Source organism: Oncorhynchus kisutch, unplaced genomic scaffold (assembly GCF_002021735.2).
Source record: "Oncorhynchus kisutch isolate 150728-3 unplaced genomic scaffold, Okis_V2 scaffold2514, whole genome shotgun sequence".
Lineage (NCBI taxonomy): Eukaryota > Metazoa > Chordata > Actinopteri > Salmoniformes > Salmonidae > Oncorhynchus > Oncorhynchus kisutch.
In genome coordinates, this window is record NW_022264459.1 from 1 (window position 1) to 17,154 (window position 17,154).

Sequence of the window (17,154 nt, forward strand, 5' to 3'; positions counted from 1 at the left end):
TAAGTTTGGCGTGTTGGGCTTAAACACTTCTAACATAAATATCTGTAGAGACTGAATGGTTGGAGCTAGGAACTACTACGACCCCTCTATGGAAAGCTGAGACTCTCACAGACACGTACATGTAATCGATTTTGCTCTATACCGCTCACAGGCCACACAATACTAGTTAGAAGGTGAGGCGTTTGTGGGAAATCCCAGGACATTGTCACAAATCCCAACCTCAAGACTGTTGTCAATGACAAGTTGGTTACTCTTTTCCACCTCACACACTGGAAATCTGCAATGGATTCACCAAAGTCTACTGAGAATGAGTAAATGTCCAAACTGTAAATGAAAGCAAAGTCGTATTTTTCAAGAGTCAGTTGAGAATTCGCCCAAGACCAGAGATTTCTGTTGGCCTGGCAATCTAACACAGATTTCCTCCTCAGGGGTTTGCATACTTGTCAAAATTACATGTTCAAACTTCTTGCATTGGCCGGGAATCGAACCCGGGCCCCCCGTGGGCAGGCGAGAATTCTACCACTGAACAACCATGCCTTGGAAGGGTGAGTTAACCCCAAAGGCTGGAATCGTATCATAAAGCTTTTTTCCAAGAATATTGTCCACTTGTGGGCTCAGCTACATTGTTCACCCTAAAAAAAGCAGTCCTTCTCCCCCGTCGGGAATTGAACCCCGGTCTCCCGCGTGACAGGCGGGGATACTCACCACTATACTAACGAGGAGCAGGTGGTCATACTTTGAAAAAACGTGGAGCATTGGTACTAACCCTAAGTTTGGAGTGTGGGCTTAAACCTTCTACATAAATATCTGTAGAGACTGAATGGTTTGGAGCTAGGAACTACTACGACCCCTCTATGGAAAGCTGAGACTCTCACAACACGTACATGTAATCGATTTTGCTCTATACCGCTCACAGGCCACACAATCTAGTTAGAAGGTGAGGCGTTTGTGGGAAATCCCGGACATTGTCACAAATCCCAACCTCAAGACTGTTGTCAATGACAAGTTGGTTACTCTTTTCCACCTCACACACTGGAAAATCTGCAATGGATTCACCAAAGTCTACTGAGAAAGGAGTAAATGTCCAAACTGTAAATGAAAGCAAGTCGTATTTTTCAAGAGTCAGTTGAGAATTCGCACCAGACCAGAGATTGTCTGTTGGCCTGGCAATCTAACACAGATTTCCGCCTCAGGGGGTTTGCATACTTGTCAAAATTACATGTTCAAAAACTTCTTGCATTGGCCGGGAATCGAACCCGGGCCTCCGCGTGGCAGGCGAGAATTCTACCACTGAACAACCAATGCCTTGGAAGGGTGAGTTAACCCCAAAGGCTGGAAATCGTATCATAAAGCTTTTTTTCCAAGAATATTTTCCACTTGTGGGCTCAGCTACATTGTTCACCCTAAAAAAAAAAGCAGTCCTTCTCCCCGTCGGGAATTGAACCCCGGTCTCCCGCGTGACAGGCGGGGATACTCACCACTATACTAACGAGGAGCAGGTGGGTCATACCTTTGAAAAAACGTGGAGCATTGGTACTAACCCTAAGTTTGGCGTGTTGGGCTTAAACACTTCTAACATAAATATCTGTAGAGACTGAATGGTTGGAGCTAGGAACTACTACGACCCCTCTATGGAAAGCTGAGACTCTCACAGACACGTACATGTAATCGATTTTGCTCTATACCGCTCACAGGCCACACAATACTAGTTAGAAGGTGAGGCGTTTGTGGGAAATCCAGGACATTGTCACAAATCCCAACCTCAAGACTGTTGTCAATGACAAGTTGGTTACTCTTTCCACCTCACACACTGGAAATCTGCAATGGATTCACCAAAGTCTACTGAGAATGAGTAAATGTCCAAACTGTAAATGAAAGCAAAGTCGTATTTTTCAAGAGTCAGTTGAGATTCGCCCAAGACCAGAGATGTCTGTTGGCCTTGGCAATCTAACACAGATTTCCTCCTCAGGGGTTTGCATATTTGTCAAAATTACATTGTTCAAAACTTCTTGGCATTGGCCGGGAATCGAACCCGGGCCTCCCGCGTGGCAGGCGAGAATTCTACCACTGAACAACCAATGCCTTGGAAGGGTGAGTTAACCCCAAAGGCTGGAAATCGTATCATAAAGCTTTTTTCCAAGAATATTTTTCCACTTGTGGGCTCAGCTACATTGTTCACCCTAAAAAAAAAGCAGTCCTTTCTCCCCGTCGGGGAATTGAACCCCGGTCTCCCCGCGTGACAGGCGGGGATACTCACCACTATACTAACGAGGAGCAGGTGGGTCATACTTTGAAAAAACGTGGAGCATTGGTACTAACCCTAAGTTTGGCGTGTTGGGCTTAAACACTTCTAACATAAATATCTGTAGAGACTGAATGGTTGGAGCTAGGAACTACTACGACCCCTCTATGGAAAGCTGAGACTCTCACAGACACGTACATGTAATCGATTTTGCTCTATACCGCTCACAGGCCACACAATACTAGTTAGAAGGTGAGGCGTTTGTGGGAAATCCCAGGACATTGTCACAAATCCCAACCTCAAGACTGTTGTCAATGACAAGTTGGTTACTCTTTTCCACCTCACACACTGGAAATCTGCAATGGATTCACAAAGTCTACTGAGAATGAGTAAATGTCCAAACTGTAAATGAAAGCAAAGTCGTATTTTTCAAGAGTCAGTTGAGAATTCGCCCAAGACCAGAGATTTCTGTTGGCCTGGCAATCTAACACAGATTTCCTCCTCAGGGGTTTGCATACTTGTCAAAATTACATGTTCAAAACTTCTTGCATTGGCCGGGAATCGAACCCGGGCCTCCCGCGTGGCAGGCGAGAATTCTACCACTGAACAACCAATGCCTTGGAAGGGTGAGTTAACCCCAAAGGCTGGAAATCGTATCATAAAGCTTTTTTTCCAAGAATATTTTCCACTTGTGGGCTCAGCTACATTGTTCACCCTAAAAAAAAAGCAGTCCTTTCTCCCCGTCGGGGAATTGAACCCCGGTCTCCCGCGTGACAGGCGGGGATACTCACCACTATACTAACGAGGAGCAGGTGGGTCATACCTTTGAAAAAACGTGGAGCATTGGTACTAACCCTAAGTTTGGCGTGTTGGGCTTAAACACTTCTAACATAAATATCTGTAGAGACTGAATGGTTGGAGCTAGGAACTACTACGACCCCTCTATGGAAAGCTGAGACTCTCACAGACACGTACATGTAATCGATTTTGCTCTATACCGCTCACAGGCCACACAATACTAGTTAGAAGGTGAGGCGTTTGTGGGAAATCCCAGGACATTGTCACAAATCCCAACCTCAAGACTGTTGTCAATGACAAGTTGGTTACTCTTTTCCACCTCACACACTGGAAATCTGCAATGGATTCACCAAAGTCTACTGAGAATGAGTAAATGTCCAAACTGTAAATGAAAGCAAAGTCGTATTTTTCAAGAGTCAGTTGAGAATTCGCCCAAGACCAGAGATTTCTGTTGGCCTGGCAATCTAACACAGATTTCCTCCTCAGGGGTTTGCATACTTGTCAAAATTACATGTTCAAAACTTCTTGCATTGGCCGGGAATCGAACCCGGGCCTCCCGCGTGGCAGGCGAGAATTCTACCACTGAACAACCAATGCCTTGGAAGGGTGAGTTAACCCCAAAGGCTGGAAATCGTATCATAAAGCTTTTTTCCAAGAATATTTTCCACTTGTGGGCTCAGCTACATTGTTCACCCTAAAAAAAAAAGCAGTCCTTTCTCCCCGTCGGGGAATTGAACCCCGGTCTCCCGCGTGACAGGCGGGGATACTCACCACTATACTAACGAGGAGCAGGTGGGTCATACTTTGAAAAAACGTGGAGCATTGGTACTAACCCTAAGTTTGGCGTGTTGGGCTTAAACACTTCTAACATAAATATCTGTAGAGACTGAATGGTTGGAGCTAGGAACTACTACGACCCCTCTATGGAAAGCTGAGACTCTCACAGACACGTACATGTAATCGATTTGCTCTATACCGCTCACAGGCCACACAATACTAGTTAGAAGGTGAGGCGTTTGTGGGAAATCCCAGGACATTGTCACAAATCCCAACCTCAAGACTGTTGTCAATGACAAGTTGGTTACTCTTTTCCACCTCACACACTGGAAATCTGCAATGGATTCACCAAAGTCTACTGAGAATGAGTAAATGTCCAAACTGTAAATGAAAGCAAAGTCGTATTTTTCAAGAGTCAGTTGAGAATTCGCCCAAGACCAGAGATTTCTGTTGGCCTGGCAATCTAACACAGATTTCCTCCTCAGGGGTTTGCATACTTGTCAAAATTACATGTTCAAAACTTCTTGCATTGGCCGGGAATCGAACCCGGGCCTCCCGCGTGGCAGGCGAGAATTCTACCACTGAACAACCAATGCCTTGGAAGGGTGAGTTAACCCCAAAGGCTGGAAATCGTATCATAAAGCTTTTTTTCCAAGAATATTTTCCACTTGTGGGCTCAGCTACATTGTTCACCCTAAAAAAAAAGCAGTCCTTTCTCCCCGTCGGGGAATTGAACCCCGGTCTCCCGCGTGACAGGCGGGGATACTCACCACTATACTAACGAGGAGCAGGTGGGTCATACCTTTGAAAAAACGTGGAGCATTGGTACTAACCCTAAGTTTGGCGTGTTGGGCTTAAACACTTCTAACATAAATATCTGTAGAGACTGAATGGTTGGAGCTAGGAACTACTACGACCCCTCTATGGAAAGCTGAGACTCTCACAGACACGTACATGTAATCGATTTTGCTCTATACCGCTCACAGGCCACACAATACTAGTTAGAAGGTGAGGCGTTTGTGGGAAATCCCAGGACATTGTCACAAATCCCAACCTCAAGACTGTTGTCAATGACAAGTTGGTTACTCTTTTCCACCTCACACACTGGAAATCTGCAATGGATTCACCAAAGTCTACTGAGAATGAGTAAATGTCCAAACTGTAAATGAAAGCAAAGTCGTATTTTTCAAGAGTCAGTTGAGAATTCGCCCAAGACCAGAGATTTCTGTTGGCCTGGCAATCTAACACAGATTTCCTCCTCAGGGGTTTGCATACTTGTCAAAATTACATGTTCAAAACTTCTTGCATTGGCCGGGAATCGAACCCGGGCCTCCCGCGTGGCAGGCGAGAATTCTACCACTGAACAACCAATGCCTTGGAAGGGTGAGTTAACCCCAAAGGCTGGAAATCGTATCATAAAGCTTTTTTTCCAAGAATATTTTCCACTTGTGGGCTCAGCTACATTGTTCACCCTAAAAAAAAAGCAGTCCTTTCTCCCCGTCGGGGAATTGAACCCCGGTCTCCCGCGTGACAGGCGGGGATACTCACCACTATACTAACGAGGAGCAGGTGGGTCATACTTTGAAAAACGTGGAGCATTGGTACTAACCCTAAGTTTGGCGTGTTGGGCTTAAACACTTCTAACATAAATATCTGTAGAGACTGAATGGTTGGAGCTAGGAACTACTACGACCCCTCTATGGAAAGCTGAGACTCTCACAGACACGTACATGTAATCGATTTTGCTCTATACCGCTCACAGGCCACACAATACTAGTTAGAAGGTGAGGCGTTTGTGGGAAATCCCAGGACATTGTCACAAATCCCAACCTCAAGACTGTTGTCAATGACAAGTTGGTTACTCTTTTCCACCTCACACACTGGAAATCTGCAATGGATTCACCAAAGTCTACTGAGAATGAGTAAATGTCCAAACTGTAAATGAAAGCAAAGTCGTATTTTTCAAGAGTCAGTTGAGAATTCGCCCAAGACCAGAGATTTCTGTTGGCCTGGCAATCTAACACAGATTTCCTCCTCAGGGGTTTGCATACTTGTCAAAATTACATGTTCAAAACTTCTTGCATTGGCCGGGAATCGAACCCGGGCCTCCCGCGTGGCAGGCGAGAATTCTACCACTGAACAACCAATGCCTTGGAAGGGTGAGTTAACCCCAAAGGCTGGAAATCGTATCATAAAGCTTTTTTTCCAAGAATATTTTCCACTTGTGGGCTCAGCTACATTGTTCACCCTAAAAAAAAAGCAGTCCTTTCTCCCCGTCGGGGAATTGAACCCCGGTCTCCCGCGTGACAGGCGGGGATACTCACCACTATACTAACGAGGAGCAGGTGGGTCATACCTTTGAAAAAACGTGGAGCATTGGTACTAACCCTAAGTTTGGCGTGTTGGGCTTAAACACTTCTAACATAAATATCTGTAGAGACTGAATGGTTGGAGCTAGGAACTACTACGACCCCTCTATGGAAAGCTGAGACTCTCACAGACACGTACATGTAATCGATTTTGCTCTATACCGCTCACAGGCCACACAATACTAGTTAGAAGGTGAGGCGTTTGTGGGAAATCCCAGGACATTGTCACAAATCCCAACCTCAAGACTGTTGTCAATGACAAGTTGGTTACTCTTTTCCACCTCACACACTGGAAATCTGCAATGGATTCACCAAAGTCTACTGAGAATGAGTAAATGTCCAAACTGTAAATGAAAGCAAAGTCGTATTTTTCAAGAGTCAGTTGAGAATTCGCCCAAGACCAGAGATTTCTGTTGGCCTGGCAATCTAACACAGATTTCCTCCTCAGGGGTTTGCATACTTGTCAAAATTACATGTTCAAAACTTCTTGCATTGGCCGGGAATCGAACCCGGGCCTCCCGCGTGGCAGGCGAGAATTCTACCACTGAACAACCAATGCCTTGGAAGGGTGAGTTAACCCCAAAGGCTGGAAATCGTATCATAAAGCTTTTTTTCCAAGAATATTTTCCACTTGTGGGCTCAGCTACATTGTTCACCCTAAAAAAAAAAGCAGTCCTTTCTCCCCGTCGGGGAATTGAACCCCGGTCTCCCGCGTGACAGGCGGGGATACTCACCACTATACTAACGAGGAGCAGGTGGGTCATACCTTTGAAAAAACGTGGAGCATTGGTACTAACCCTAAGTTTGGCGTGTTGGGCTTAAACACTTCTAACATAAATATCTGTAGAGACTGAATGGTTGGAGCTAGGAACTACTACGACCCCTCTATGGAAAGCTGAGACTCTCACAGACACGTACATGTAATCGATTTTGCTCTATACCGCTCACAGGCCACACAATACTAGTTAGAAGGTGAGGCGTTTGTGGGAAATCCCAGGACATTGTCACAAATCCCAACCTCAAGACTGTTGTCAATGACAAGTTGGTTACTCTTTTCCACCTCACACACTGGAAATCTGCAATGGATTCACCAAAGTCTACTGAGAATGAGTAAATGTCCAAACTGTAAATGAAAGCAAAGTCGTATTTTTCAAGAGTCAGTTGAGAATTCGCCCAAGACCAGAGATTTCTGTTGGCCTGGCAATCTAACACAGATTTCCTCCTCAGGGGTTTGCATACTTGTCAAAATTACATGTTCAAAACTTCTTGCATTGGCCGGGAATCGAACCCGGGCCTCCCGCGTGGCAGGCGAGAATTCTACCACTGAACAACCAATGCCTTGGAAGGGTGAGTTAACCCCAAAGGCTGGAAATCGTATCATAAAGCTTTTTTTCCAAGAATATTTTCCACTTGTGGGCTCAGCTACATTGTTCACCCTAAAAAAAAGCAGTCCTTTCTCCCCGTCGGGGAATTGAACCCCGGTCTCCCGCGTGACAGGCGGGGATACTCACCACTATACTAACGAGGAGCAGGTGGGTCATACCTTTGAAAAAACGTGGAGCATTGGTACTAACCCTAAGTTTGGCGTGTTGGGCTTAAACACTTCTAACATAAATATCTGTAGAGACTGAATGGTTGGAGCTAGGAACTACTACGACCCCTCTATGGAAAGCTGAGACTCTCACAGACACGTACATGTAATCGATTTTGCTCTATACCGCTCACAGGCCACACAATACTAGTTAGAAGGTGAGGCGTTTGTGGGAAATCCCAGGACATTGTCACAAATCCCAACCTCAAGACTGTTGTCAATGACAAGTTGGTTACTCTTTTCCACCTCACACACTGGAAATCTGCAATGGATTCACCAAAGTCTACTGAGAATGAGTAAATGTCCAAACTGTAAATGAAAGCAAAGTCGTATTTTTCAAGAGTCAGTTGAGAATTCGCCCAAGACCAGAGATTTCTGTTGGCCTGGCAATCTAACACAGATTTCCTCCTCAGGGGTTTGCATACTTGTCAAAATTACATGTTCAAAACTTCTTGCATTGGCCGGGAATCGAACCCGGGCCTCCCGCGTGGCAGGCGAGAATTCTACCACTGAACAACCAATGCCTTGGAAGGGTGAGTTAACCCCAAAGGCTGGAAATCGTATCATAAAGCTTTTTTTCCAAGAATATTTTCCACTTGTGGGCTCAGCTACATTGTTCACCCTAAAAAAAAAGCAGTCCTTTCTCCCCGTCGGGGAATTGAACCCCGGTCTCCCGCGTGACAGGCGGGGATACTCACCACTATACTAACGAGGAGCAGGTGGGTCATACTTTGAAAAAACGTGGAGCATTGGTACTAACCCTAAGTTTGGCGTGTTGGGCTTAAACACTTCTAACATAAATATCTGTAGAGACTGAATGGTTGGAGCTAGGAACTACTACGACCCCTCTATGGAAAGCTGAGACTCTCACAGACACGTACATGTAATCGATTTTGCTCTATACCGCTCACAGGCCACACAATACTAGTTAGAAGGTGAGGCGTTTGTGGGAAATCCCAGGACATTGTCACAAATCCCAACCTCAAGACTGTTGTCAATGACAAGTTGGTTACTCTTTTCCACCTCACACACTGGAAATCTGCAATGGATTCACCAAAGTCTACTGAGAATGAGTAAATGTCCAAACTGTAAATGAAAGCAAAGTCGTATTTTTCAAGAGTCAGTTGAGAATTCGCCCAAGACCAGAGATTTCTGTTGGCCTGGCAATCTAACACAGATTTCCTCCTCAGGGGTTTGCATACTTGTCAAAATTACATGTTCAAAACTTCTTGCATTGGCCGGGAATCGAACCCGGGCCTCCCGCGTGGCAGGCGAGAATTCTACCACTGAACAACCAATGCCTTGGAAGGGTGAGTTAACCCCAAAGGCTGGAAATCGTATCATAAAGCTTTTTTTCCAAGAATATTTTCCACTTGTGGGCTCAGCTACATTGTTCACCCTAAAAAAAAAGCAGTCCTTTCTCCCCGTCGGGGAATTGAACCCCGGTCTCCCGCGTGACAGGCGGGGATACTCACCACTATACTAACGAGGAGCAGGTGGGTCATACCTTTGAAAAAACGTGGAGCATTGGTACTAACCCTAAGTTTGGCGTGTTGGGCTTAAACACTTCTAACATAAATATCTGTAGAGACTGAATGGTTGGAGCTAGGAACTACTACGACCCCTCTATGGAAAGCTGAGACTCTCACAGACACGTACATGTAATCGATTTGCTCTATACCGCTCACAGGCCACACAATACTAGTTAGAAGGTGAGGCGTTTGTGGGAAATCCCAGGACATTGTCACAAATCCCAACCTCAAGACTGTTGTCAATGACAAGTTGGTTACTCTTTTCCACCTCACACACTGGAAATCTGCAATGGATTCACCAAAGTCTACTGAGAATGAGTAAATGTCCAAACTGTAAATGAAAGCAAAGTCGTATTTTTCAAGAGTCAGTTGAGAATTCGCCCAAGACCAGAGATTTCTGTTGGCCTGGCAATCTAACACAGATTTCCTCCTCAGGGGTTTGCATACTTGTCAAAATTACATGTTCAAAACTTCTTGCATTGGCCGGGAATCGAACCCGGGCCTCCCGCGTGGCAGGCGAGAATTCTACCACTGAACAACCAATGCCTTGGAAGGGTGAGTTAACCCCAAAGGCTGGAAATCGTATCATAAAGCTTTTTTTCCAAGAATATTTTCCACTTGTGGGCTCAGCTACATTGTTCACCCTAAAAAAAAAGCAGTCCTTTCTCCCCGTCGGGGAATTGAACCCCGGTCTCCCGCGTGACAGGCGGGGATACTCACCACTATACTAACGAGGAGCAGGTGGGTCATACTTTGAAAAAACGTGGAGCATTGGTACTAACCCTAAGTTTGGCGTGTTGGGCTTAAACACTTCTAACATAAATATCTGTAGAGACTGAATGGTTGGAGCTAGGAACTACTACGACCCCTCTATGGAAAGCTGAGACTCTCACAGACACGTACATGTAATCGATGTTGCTCTATACCGCTCACAGGCCACACAATACTAGTTAGAAGGTGAGGCGTTTGTGGGAAATCCCAGGACATTGTCACAAATCCCAACCTCAAGACTGTTGTCAATGACAAGTTGGTTACTCTTTTCCACCTCACACACTGGAAATCTGCAATGGATTCACCAAAGTCTACTGAGAATGAGTAAATGTCCAAACTGTAAATGAAAGCAAAGTCGTATTTTTCAAGAGTCAGTTGAGAATTCGCCCAAGACCAGAGATTTCTGTTGGCCTGGCAATCTAACACAGATTTCCTCCTCAGGGGTTTGCATACTTGTCAAAATTACATGTTCAAAACTTCTTGCATTGGCCGGGAATCGAACCCGGGCCTCCCGCGTGGCAGGCGAGAATTCTACCACTGAACAACCAATGCCTTGGAAGGGTGAGTTAACCCCAAAGGCTGGAAATCGTATCATAAAGCTTTTTTTCCAAGAATATTTTCCACTTGTGGGCTCAGCTACATTGTTCACCCTAAAAAAAAGCAGTCCTTTCTCCCCGTCGGGGAATTGAACCCCGGTCTCCCGCGTGACAGGCGGGGATACTCACCACTATACTAACGAGGAGCAGGTGGGTCATACCTTTTGAAAAAACGTGGAGCATTGGTACTAACCCTAAGTTTGGCGTGTTGGGCTTAAACACTTCTAACATAAATATCTGTAGAGACTGAATGGTTGGAGCTAGGAACTACTACGACCCCTCTATGGAAAGCTGAGACTCTCACAGACACGTACATGTAATCGATTTTGCTCTATACCGCTCACAGGCCACACAATACTAGTTAGAAGGTGAGGCGTTTGTGGGAAATCCCAGGACATTGTCACAAATCCCAACCTCAAGACTGTTGTCAATGACAAGTTGGTTACTCTTTTCCACCTCACACACTGGAAATCTGCAATGGATTCACCAAAGTCTACTGAGAATGAGTAAATGTCCAAACTGTAAATGAAAGCAAAGTCGTATTTTTCAAGAGTCAGTTGAGAATTCGCCCAAGACCAGAGATTTCTGTTGGCCTGGCAATCTAACACAGATTTCCTCCTCAGGGGTTTGCATACTTGTCAAAATTACATGTTCAAAACTTCTTGCATTGGCCGGGAATCGAACCCGGGCCTCCCGCGTGGCAGGCGAGAATTCTACCACTGAACAACCAATGCCTTGGAAGGGTGAGTTAACCCCAAAGGCTGGAAATCGTATCATAAAGCTTTTTTTCCAAGAATATTTTCCACTTGTGGGCTCAGCTACATTGTTCACCCTAAAAAAAAAGCAGTCCTTTCTCCCCGTCGGGGAATTGAACCCCGGTCTCCCGCGTGACAGGCGGGGATACTCACCACTATACTAACGAGGAGCAGGTGGGTCATACTTTTGAAAAAACGTGGAGCATTGGTACTAACCCTAAGTTTGGAGTGTTGGGCTTAAACCCTTCTAACATAAATATCTGTAGAGACTGAATGGTTGGAGCTAGGAACTACTACGACCCCTCTATGGAAAGCTGAGACTCTCACAGACACGTACATGTAATCGATTTTGCTCTATACCGCTCACAGGCCACACAATACTAGTTAGAAGGTGAGGCGTTTGTGGGAAATCCCAGGACATTGTCACAAATCCCAACCTCAAGACTGTTGTCAATGACAAGTTGGTTACTCTTTTCCACCTCACACACTGGAAATCTGCAATGGATTCACCAAAGTCTACTGAGAATGAGTAAATGTCCAAACTGTAAATGAAAGCAAAGTCGTATTTTTCAAGAGTCAGTTGAGAATTCGCCCAAGACCAGAGATTTCTGTTGGCCTGGCAATCTAACACAGATTTCCTCCTCAGGGGTTTGCATACTTGTCAAAATTACATGTTCAAAACTTCTTGCATTGGCCGGGAATCGAACCCGGGCCTCCCGCGTGGCAGGCGAGAATTCTACCACTGAACAACCAATGCCTTGGAAGGGTGAGTTAACCCCAAAGGCTGGAAATCGTATCATAAAGCTTTTTTTCCAAGAATATTTTCCACTTGTGGGCTCAGCTACATTGTTCACCCTAAAAAAAAAGCAGTCCTTTCTCCCCGTCGGGGAATTGAACCCCGGTCTCCCGCGTGACAGGCGGGGATACTCACCACTATACTAACGAGGAGCAGGTGGGTCATACTTTGAAAAAACGTGGAGCATTGGTACTAACCCTAAGTTTGGCGTGTTGGGCTTAAACACTTCTAACATAAATATCTGTAGAGACTGAATGGTTGGAGCTAGGAACTACTACGACCCCTCTATGGAAAGCTGAGACTCTCACAGACACGTACATGTAATCGATGTTGCTCTATACCGCTCACAGGCCACACAATACTAGTTAGAAGGTGAGGCGTTTGTGGGAAATCCCAGGACATTGTCACAAATCCCAACCTCAAGACTGTTGTCAATGACAAGTTGGTTACTCTTTTCCACCTCACACACTGGAAATCTGCAATGGATTCACCAAAGTCTACTGAGAATGAGTAAATGTCCAAACTGTAAATGAAAGCAAAGTCGTATTTTTCAAGAGTCAGTTGAGAATTCGCCCAAGACCAGAGATTTCTGTTGGCCTGGCAATCTAACACAGATTTCCTCCTCAGGGGTTTGCATACTTGTCAAATTACATGTTCAAAACTTCTTGCATTGGCCGGGAATCGAACCCGGGCCTCCCGCGTGGCAGGCGAGAATTCTACCACTGAACAACCAATGCCTTGGAAGGGTGAGTTAACCCCAAAGGCTGGAAATCGTATCATAAAGCTTTTTTTCCAAGAATATTTTCCACTTGTGGGCTCAGCTACATTGTTCACCCTAAAAAAAAGCAGTCCTTTCTCCCCGTCGGGGAATTGAACCCCGGTCTCCCGCGTGACAGGCGGGGATACTCACCACTATACTAACGAGGAGCAGGTGGGTCATACCTTTGAAAAAACGTGGAGCATTGGTACTAACCCTAAGTTTGGCGTGTTGGGCTTAAACACTTCTAACATAAATATCTGTAGAGACTGAATGGTTGGAGCTAGGAACTACTACGACCCCTCTAAGTCTCTACAGATATTTATGTTAGAAGTGTTTAAGCCCAACACGCCAAACTTAGGGTTAGTACCAATGCTCCACGTTTTTTCAAAGGTATGACCCACCTGCTCCTCGTTAGTATAGTGGTGAGTATCCCCGCCTGTCACGCGGGAGACCGGGGTTCAATTCCCCGACGGGGAGAAAGGACTGCTTTTTTTTAGGGTGAACAATGTAGCTGAGCCCACAAGTGGAAAATATTCTTGGAAAAAAAGCTTTATGATACGATTTCCAGCCTTTGGGGTTAACTCACCCTTCCAAGGCATTGGTTGTTCAGTGGTAGAATTCTCGCCTGCCACGCGGGAGGCCCGGGTTCGATTCCCGGCCAATGCAAGAAGTTTTGAACATGTAATTTTGACAAGTATGCAAACCCCTGAGGAGGAAATCTGTGTTAGATTGCCAGGCCAACAGAAATCTCTGGTCTTGGGCGAATTCTCAACTGACTCTTGAAAAATACGACTTTGCTTTCATTTACAGTTTGGACATTTACTCATTCTCAGTAGACTTTGGTGAATCCATTGCAGATTTCCAGTGTGTGAGGTGGAAAAGAGTAACCAACTTGTCATTGACAACAGTCTTGAGGTTGGGATTTGTGACAATGTCCTGGGATTTCCCACAAACGCCTCACCTTCTAACTAGTATTGTGTGGCCTGTGAGCGGTATAGAGCAAAATCGATTACATGTACGTGTCTGTGAGAGTCTCAGCTTTCCATAGAGGGGTCGTAGTAGTTCCTAGCTCCAACCATTCAGTCTCTACAGATATTTATGTTAGAAGTGTTTAAGCCCAACACGCCAAACTTAGGGTTAGTACCAATGCTCCACGTTTTTTCAAAGGTATGACCCACCTGCTCCTCGTTAGTATAGTGGTGAGTATCCCCGCCTGTCACGCGGGAGACCGGGGTTCAATTCCCCGACGGGGAGAAAGGACTGCTTTTTTTTTTAGGGTGAACAATGTAGCTGAGCCCACAAGTGGAAAATATTCTTGGAAAAAAAGCTTTATGATACGATTTCCAGCCTTTGGGGTTAACTCACCCTTCCAAGGCATTGGTTGTTCAGTGGTAGAATTCTCGCCTGCCACGCGGGAGGCCCGGGTTCGATTCCCGGCCAATGCAAGAAGTTTTGAACATGTAATTTTGACAAGTATGCAAACCCCTGAGGAGGAAATCTGTGTTAGATTGCCAGGCCAACAGAAATCTCTGGTCTTGGGCGAATTCTCAACTGACTCTTGAAAAATACGACTTTGCTTTCATTTACAGTTTGGACATTTACTCATTCTCAGTAGACTTTGGTGAATCCATTGCAGATTTCCAGTGTGTGAGGTGGAAAAGAGTAACCAACTTGTCATTGACAACAGTCTTGAGGTTGGGATTTGTGACAATGTCCTGGGATTTCCCACAAACGCCTCACCTTCTAACTAGTATTGTGTGGCCTGTGAGCGGTATAGAGCAAAATCGATTACATGTACGTGTCTGTGAGAGTCTCAGCTTTCCATAGAGGGGTCGTAGTAGTTCCTAGCTCCAACCATTCAGTCTCTACAGATATTTATGTTAGAAGTGTTTAAGCCCAACACGCCAAACTTAGGGTTAGTACCAATGCTCCACGTTTTTTCAAAGGTATGACCCACCTGCTCCTCGTTAGTATAGTGGTGAGTATCCCCGCCTGTCACGCGGGAGACCGGGGTTCAATTCCCCGACGGGGAGAAAGGACTGCTTTTTTTTTAGGGTGAACAATGTAGCTGAGCCCACAAGTGGAAAATATTCTTGGAAAAAAAGCTTTATGATACGATTTCCAGCCTTTGGGGTTAACTCACCCTTCCAAGGCATTGGTTGTTCAGTGGTAGAATTCTCGCCTGCCACGCGGGAGGCCCGGGTTCGATTCCCGGCCAATGCAAGAAGTTTTGAACATGTAATTTTGACAAGTATGCAAACCCCTGAGGAGGAAATCTGTGTTAGATTGCCAGGCCAACAGAAATCTCTGGTCTTGGGCGAATTCTCAACTGACTCTTGAAAAATACGACTTTGCTTTCATTTACAGTTTGGACATTTACTCATTCTCAGTAGACTTTGGTGAATCCATTGCAGATTTCCAGTGTGTGAGGTGGAAAAGAGTAACCAACTTGTCATTGACAACAGTCTTGAGGTTGGGATTTGTGACAATGTCCTGGGATTTCCCACAAACGCCTCACCTTCTAACTAGTATTGTGTGGCCTGTGAGCGGTATAGAGCAAAATCGATTACATGTACGTGTCTGTGAGAGTCTCAGCTTTCCATAGAGGGGTCGTAGTAGTTCCTAGCTCCAACCATTCAGTCTCTACAGATATTTATGTTAGAAGTGTTTAAGCCCAACACGCCAAACTTAGGGTTAGTACCAATGCTCCACGTTTTTTCAAAGGTATGACCCACCTGCTCCTCGTTAGTATAGTGGTGAGTATCCCCGCCTGTCACGCGGGAGACCGGGGTTCAATTCCCCGACGGGGAGAAAGGACTGCTTTTTTTTTAGGGTGAACAATGTAGCTGAGCCCACAAGTGGAAAATATTCTTGGAAAAAAAGCTTTATGATACGATTTCCAGCCTTTGGGGTTAACTCACCCTTCCAAGGCATTGGTTGTTCAGTGGTAGAATTCTCGCCTGCCACGCGGGAGGCCCGGGTTCGATTCCCGGCCAATGCAAGAAGTTTTGAACATGTAATTTTGACAAGTATGCAAACCCCTGAGGAGGAAATCTGTGTTAGATTGCCAGGCCAACAGAAATCTCTGGTCTTGGGCGAATTCTCAACTGACTCTTGAAAAATACGACTTTGCTTTCATTTACAGTTTGGACATTTACTCATTCTCAGTAGACTTTGGTGAATCCATTGCAGATTTCCAGTGTGTGAGGTGGAAAAGAGTAACCAACTTGTCATTGACAACAGTCTTGAGGTTGGGATTTGTGACAATGTCCTGGGATTTCCCACAAACGCCTCACCTTCTAACTAGTATTGTGTGGCCTGTGAGCGGTATAGAGCAAAATCGATTACATGTACGTGTCTGTGAGAGTCTCAGCTTTCCATAGAGGGGTCGTAGTAGTTCCTAGCTCCAACCATTCAGTCTCTACAGATATTTATGTTAGAAGTGTTTAAGCCCAACACGCCAAACTTAGGGTTAGTACCAATGCTCCACGTTTTTTCAAAGGTATGACCCACCTGCTCCTCGTTAGTATAGTGGTGAGTATCCCCGCCTGTCACGCGGGAGACCGGGGTTCAATTCCCCGACGGGGAGAAAGGACTGCTTTTTTTTTAGGGTGAACAATGTAGCTGAGCCCACAAGTGGAAAATATTCTTGGAAAAAAAGCTTTATGATACGATTTCCAGCCTTTGGGGTTAACTCACCCTTCCAAGGCATTGGTTGTTCAGTGGTAGAATTCTCGCCTGCCACGCGGGAGGCCCGGGTTCGATTCCCGGCCAATGCAAGAAGTTTTGAACATGTAATTTTGACAAGTATGCAAACCCCTGAGGAGGAAATCTGTGTTAGATTGCCAGGCCAACAGAAATCTCTGGTCTTGGGCGAATTCTCAACTGACTCTTGAAAAATACGACTTTGCTTTCATTTACAGTTTGGACATTTACTCATTCTCAGTAGACTTTGGTGAATCCATTGCAGATTTCCAGTGTGTGAGGTGGAAAAGAGTAACCAACTTGTCATTGACAACAGTCTTGAGGTTGGGATTTGTGACAATGTCCTGGGATTTCCCACAAACGCCTCACCTTCTAACTAGTATTGTGTGGCCTGTGAGCGGTATAGAGCAAAATCGATTACATGTACGTGTCTGTGAGAGTCTCAGCTTTCCATAGAGGGGT

At 45.4% G+C, this 17,154-nt stretch overlaps 43 non-coding genes across 43 annotated transcripts; 10 read left to right on the forward strand and 33 right to left on the reverse strand.

The window, feature by feature from the left end:
• Nucleotides 1-651: 651 nt before the first annotated feature.
• trnad-guc (transfer RNA aspartic acid (anticodon GUC)) lies at nucleotides 652-722 on the reverse strand. The gene has a single exon. It is a non-coding gene; the product is annotated as a tRNA-Asp (tRNA).
• Nucleotides 723-1,235: 513 nt separating this feature from the next.
• On the reverse strand, nucleotides 1,236-1,305 carry trnag-gcc (transfer RNA glycine (anticodon GCC)). Its single transcript has one exon. It is a non-coding gene; the product is annotated as a tRNA-Gly (tRNA).
• A 119-nt stretch (nucleotides 1,306-1,424) lies between these two features.
• Nucleotides 1,425-1,495, reverse strand: trnad-guc (transfer RNA aspartic acid (anticodon GUC)). Its single transcript has one exon. It is a non-coding gene; the product is annotated as a tRNA-Asp (tRNA).
• A 516-nt stretch (nucleotides 1,496-2,011) lies between these two features.
• trnag-gcc (transfer RNA glycine (anticodon GCC)) lies at nucleotides 2,012-2,082 on the reverse strand. Its single transcript has one exon. It is a non-coding gene; the product is annotated as a tRNA-Gly (tRNA).
• A 119-nt stretch (nucleotides 2,083-2,201) lies between these two features.
• On the reverse strand, nucleotides 2,202-2,274 carry trnad-guc (transfer RNA aspartic acid (anticodon GUC)). Its single transcript has one exon. It is a non-coding gene; the product is annotated as a tRNA-Asp (tRNA).
• A 514-nt stretch (nucleotides 2,275-2,788) lies between these two features.
• trnag-gcc (transfer RNA glycine (anticodon GCC)) lies at nucleotides 2,789-2,859 on the reverse strand. The gene has a single exon. It is a non-coding gene; the product is annotated as a tRNA-Gly (tRNA).
• A 119-nt stretch (nucleotides 2,860-2,978) lies between these two features.
• trnad-guc (transfer RNA aspartic acid (anticodon GUC)) lies at nucleotides 2,979-3,050 on the reverse strand. The gene has a single exon. It is a non-coding gene; the product is annotated as a tRNA-Asp (tRNA).
• A 516-nt stretch (nucleotides 3,051-3,566) lies between these two features.
• trnag-gcc (transfer RNA glycine (anticodon GCC)) lies at nucleotides 3,567-3,637 on the reverse strand. Its single transcript has one exon. It is a non-coding gene; the product is annotated as a tRNA-Gly (tRNA).
• A 119-nt stretch (nucleotides 3,638-3,756) lies between these two features.
• trnad-guc (transfer RNA aspartic acid (anticodon GUC)) lies at nucleotides 3,757-3,828 on the reverse strand. The gene has a single exon. It is a non-coding gene; the product is annotated as a tRNA-Asp (tRNA).
• A 514-nt stretch (nucleotides 3,829-4,342) lies between these two features.
• On the reverse strand, nucleotides 4,343-4,413 carry trnag-gcc (transfer RNA glycine (anticodon GCC)). Its single transcript has one exon. It is a non-coding gene; the product is annotated as a tRNA-Gly (tRNA).
• A 119-nt stretch (nucleotides 4,414-4,532) lies between these two features.
• Nucleotides 4,533-4,604, reverse strand: trnad-guc (transfer RNA aspartic acid (anticodon GUC)). Its single transcript has one exon. It is a non-coding gene; the product is annotated as a tRNA-Asp (tRNA).
• A 516-nt stretch (nucleotides 4,605-5,120) lies between these two features.
• On the reverse strand, nucleotides 5,121-5,191 carry trnag-gcc (transfer RNA glycine (anticodon GCC)). The gene has a single exon. It is a non-coding gene; the product is annotated as a tRNA-Gly (tRNA).
• Nucleotides 5,192-5,310: 119 nt separating this feature from the next.
• trnad-guc (transfer RNA aspartic acid (anticodon GUC)) lies at nucleotides 5,311-5,382 on the reverse strand. Its single transcript has one exon. It is a non-coding gene; the product is annotated as a tRNA-Asp (tRNA).
• A 514-nt stretch (nucleotides 5,383-5,896) lies between these two features.
• On the reverse strand, nucleotides 5,897-5,967 carry trnag-gcc (transfer RNA glycine (anticodon GCC)). The gene has a single exon. It is a non-coding gene; the product is annotated as a tRNA-Gly (tRNA).
• Nucleotides 5,968-6,086: 119 nt separating this feature from the next.
• On the reverse strand, nucleotides 6,087-6,158 carry trnad-guc (transfer RNA aspartic acid (anticodon GUC)). The gene has a single exon. It is a non-coding gene; the product is annotated as a tRNA-Asp (tRNA).
• Nucleotides 6,159-6,674: 516 nt separating this feature from the next.
• On the reverse strand, nucleotides 6,675-6,745 carry trnag-gcc (transfer RNA glycine (anticodon GCC)). The gene has a single exon. It is a non-coding gene; the product is annotated as a tRNA-Gly (tRNA).
• Nucleotides 6,746-6,865: 120 nt separating this feature from the next.
• On the reverse strand, nucleotides 6,866-6,937 carry trnad-guc (transfer RNA aspartic acid (anticodon GUC)). Its single transcript has one exon. It is a non-coding gene; the product is annotated as a tRNA-Asp (tRNA).
• A 516-nt stretch (nucleotides 6,938-7,453) lies between these two features.
• Nucleotides 7,454-7,524, reverse strand: trnag-gcc (transfer RNA glycine (anticodon GCC)). Its single transcript has one exon. It is a non-coding gene; the product is annotated as a tRNA-Gly (tRNA).
• A 118-nt stretch (nucleotides 7,525-7,642) lies between these two features.
• Nucleotides 7,643-7,714, reverse strand: trnad-guc (transfer RNA aspartic acid (anticodon GUC)). Its single transcript has one exon. It is a non-coding gene; the product is annotated as a tRNA-Asp (tRNA).
• Nucleotides 7,715-8,230: 516 nt separating this feature from the next.
• Nucleotides 8,231-8,301, reverse strand: trnag-gcc (transfer RNA glycine (anticodon GCC)). Its single transcript has one exon. It is a non-coding gene; the product is annotated as a tRNA-Gly (tRNA).
• Nucleotides 8,302-8,420: 119 nt separating this feature from the next.
• On the reverse strand, nucleotides 8,421-8,492 carry trnad-guc (transfer RNA aspartic acid (anticodon GUC)). Its single transcript has one exon. It is a non-coding gene; the product is annotated as a tRNA-Asp (tRNA).
• Nucleotides 8,493-9,007: 515 nt separating this feature from the next.
• Nucleotides 9,008-9,078, reverse strand: trnag-gcc (transfer RNA glycine (anticodon GCC)). Its single transcript has one exon. It is a non-coding gene; the product is annotated as a tRNA-Gly (tRNA).
• A 119-nt stretch (nucleotides 9,079-9,197) lies between these two features.
• trnad-guc (transfer RNA aspartic acid (anticodon GUC)) lies at nucleotides 9,198-9,269 on the reverse strand. Its single transcript has one exon. It is a non-coding gene; the product is annotated as a tRNA-Asp (tRNA).
• Nucleotides 9,270-9,784: 515 nt separating this feature from the next.
• On the reverse strand, nucleotides 9,785-9,855 carry trnag-gcc (transfer RNA glycine (anticodon GCC)). The gene has a single exon. It is a non-coding gene; the product is annotated as a tRNA-Gly (tRNA).
• Nucleotides 9,856-9,974: 119 nt separating this feature from the next.
• trnad-guc (transfer RNA aspartic acid (anticodon GUC)) lies at nucleotides 9,975-10,046 on the reverse strand. The gene has a single exon. It is a non-coding gene; the product is annotated as a tRNA-Asp (tRNA).
• A 515-nt stretch (nucleotides 10,047-10,561) lies between these two features.
• On the reverse strand, nucleotides 10,562-10,632 carry trnag-gcc (transfer RNA glycine (anticodon GCC)). Its single transcript has one exon. It is a non-coding gene; the product is annotated as a tRNA-Gly (tRNA).
• A 118-nt stretch (nucleotides 10,633-10,750) lies between these two features.
• trnad-guc (transfer RNA aspartic acid (anticodon GUC)) lies at nucleotides 10,751-10,822 on the reverse strand. Its single transcript has one exon. It is a non-coding gene; the product is annotated as a tRNA-Asp (tRNA).
• A 517-nt stretch (nucleotides 10,823-11,339) lies between these two features.
• Nucleotides 11,340-11,410, reverse strand: trnag-gcc (transfer RNA glycine (anticodon GCC)). Its single transcript has one exon. It is a non-coding gene; the product is annotated as a tRNA-Gly (tRNA).
• A 119-nt stretch (nucleotides 11,411-11,529) lies between these two features.
• trnad-guc (transfer RNA aspartic acid (anticodon GUC)) lies at nucleotides 11,530-11,601 on the reverse strand. The gene has a single exon. It is a non-coding gene; the product is annotated as a tRNA-Asp (tRNA).
• Nucleotides 11,602-12,117: 516 nt separating this feature from the next.
• trnag-gcc (transfer RNA glycine (anticodon GCC)) lies at nucleotides 12,118-12,188 on the reverse strand. Its single transcript has one exon. It is a non-coding gene; the product is annotated as a tRNA-Gly (tRNA).
• A 119-nt stretch (nucleotides 12,189-12,307) lies between these two features.
• On the reverse strand, nucleotides 12,308-12,379 carry trnad-guc (transfer RNA aspartic acid (anticodon GUC)). The gene has a single exon. It is a non-coding gene; the product is annotated as a tRNA-Asp (tRNA).
• A 514-nt stretch (nucleotides 12,380-12,893) lies between these two features.
• Nucleotides 12,894-12,964, reverse strand: trnag-gcc (transfer RNA glycine (anticodon GCC)). The gene has a single exon. It is a non-coding gene; the product is annotated as a tRNA-Gly (tRNA).
• A 118-nt stretch (nucleotides 12,965-13,082) lies between these two features.
• trnad-guc (transfer RNA aspartic acid (anticodon GUC)) lies at nucleotides 13,083-13,154 on the reverse strand. Its single transcript has one exon. It is a non-coding gene; the product is annotated as a tRNA-Asp (tRNA).
• Nucleotides 13,155-13,392: 238 nt separating this feature from the next.
• trnad-guc (transfer RNA aspartic acid (anticodon GUC)) lies at nucleotides 13,393-13,464 on the forward strand. The gene has a single exon. It is a non-coding gene; the product is annotated as a tRNA-Asp (tRNA).
• A 118-nt stretch (nucleotides 13,465-13,582) lies between these two features.
• Nucleotides 13,583-13,653, forward strand: trnag-gcc (transfer RNA glycine (anticodon GCC)). The gene has a single exon. It is a non-coding gene; the product is annotated as a tRNA-Gly (tRNA).
• A 516-nt stretch (nucleotides 13,654-14,169) lies between these two features.
• trnad-guc (transfer RNA aspartic acid (anticodon GUC)) lies at nucleotides 14,170-14,241 on the forward strand. Its single transcript has one exon. It is a non-coding gene; the product is annotated as a tRNA-Asp (tRNA).
• A 120-nt stretch (nucleotides 14,242-14,361) lies between these two features.
• trnag-gcc (transfer RNA glycine (anticodon GCC)) lies at nucleotides 14,362-14,432 on the forward strand. The gene has a single exon. It is a non-coding gene; the product is annotated as a tRNA-Gly (tRNA).
• A 516-nt stretch (nucleotides 14,433-14,948) lies between these two features.
• trnad-guc (transfer RNA aspartic acid (anticodon GUC)) lies at nucleotides 14,949-15,020 on the forward strand. The gene has a single exon. It is a non-coding gene; the product is annotated as a tRNA-Asp (tRNA).
• Nucleotides 15,021-15,139: 119 nt separating this feature from the next.
• On the forward strand, nucleotides 15,140-15,210 carry trnag-gcc (transfer RNA glycine (anticodon GCC)). The gene has a single exon. It is a non-coding gene; the product is annotated as a tRNA-Gly (tRNA).
• A 516-nt stretch (nucleotides 15,211-15,726) lies between these two features.
• Nucleotides 15,727-15,798, forward strand: trnad-guc (transfer RNA aspartic acid (anticodon GUC)). Its single transcript has one exon. It is a non-coding gene; the product is annotated as a tRNA-Asp (tRNA).
• Nucleotides 15,799-15,917: 119 nt separating this feature from the next.
• Nucleotides 15,918-15,988, forward strand: trnag-gcc (transfer RNA glycine (anticodon GCC)). Its single transcript has one exon. It is a non-coding gene; the product is annotated as a tRNA-Gly (tRNA).
• Nucleotides 15,989-16,504: 516 nt separating this feature from the next.
• Nucleotides 16,505-16,576, forward strand: trnad-guc (transfer RNA aspartic acid (anticodon GUC)). The gene has a single exon. It is a non-coding gene; the product is annotated as a tRNA-Asp (tRNA).
• Nucleotides 16,577-16,695: 119 nt separating this feature from the next.
• trnag-gcc (transfer RNA glycine (anticodon GCC)) lies at nucleotides 16,696-16,766 on the forward strand. Its single transcript has one exon. It is a non-coding gene; the product is annotated as a tRNA-Gly (tRNA).
• Nucleotides 16,767-17,154: the final 388 nt, after the last annotated feature.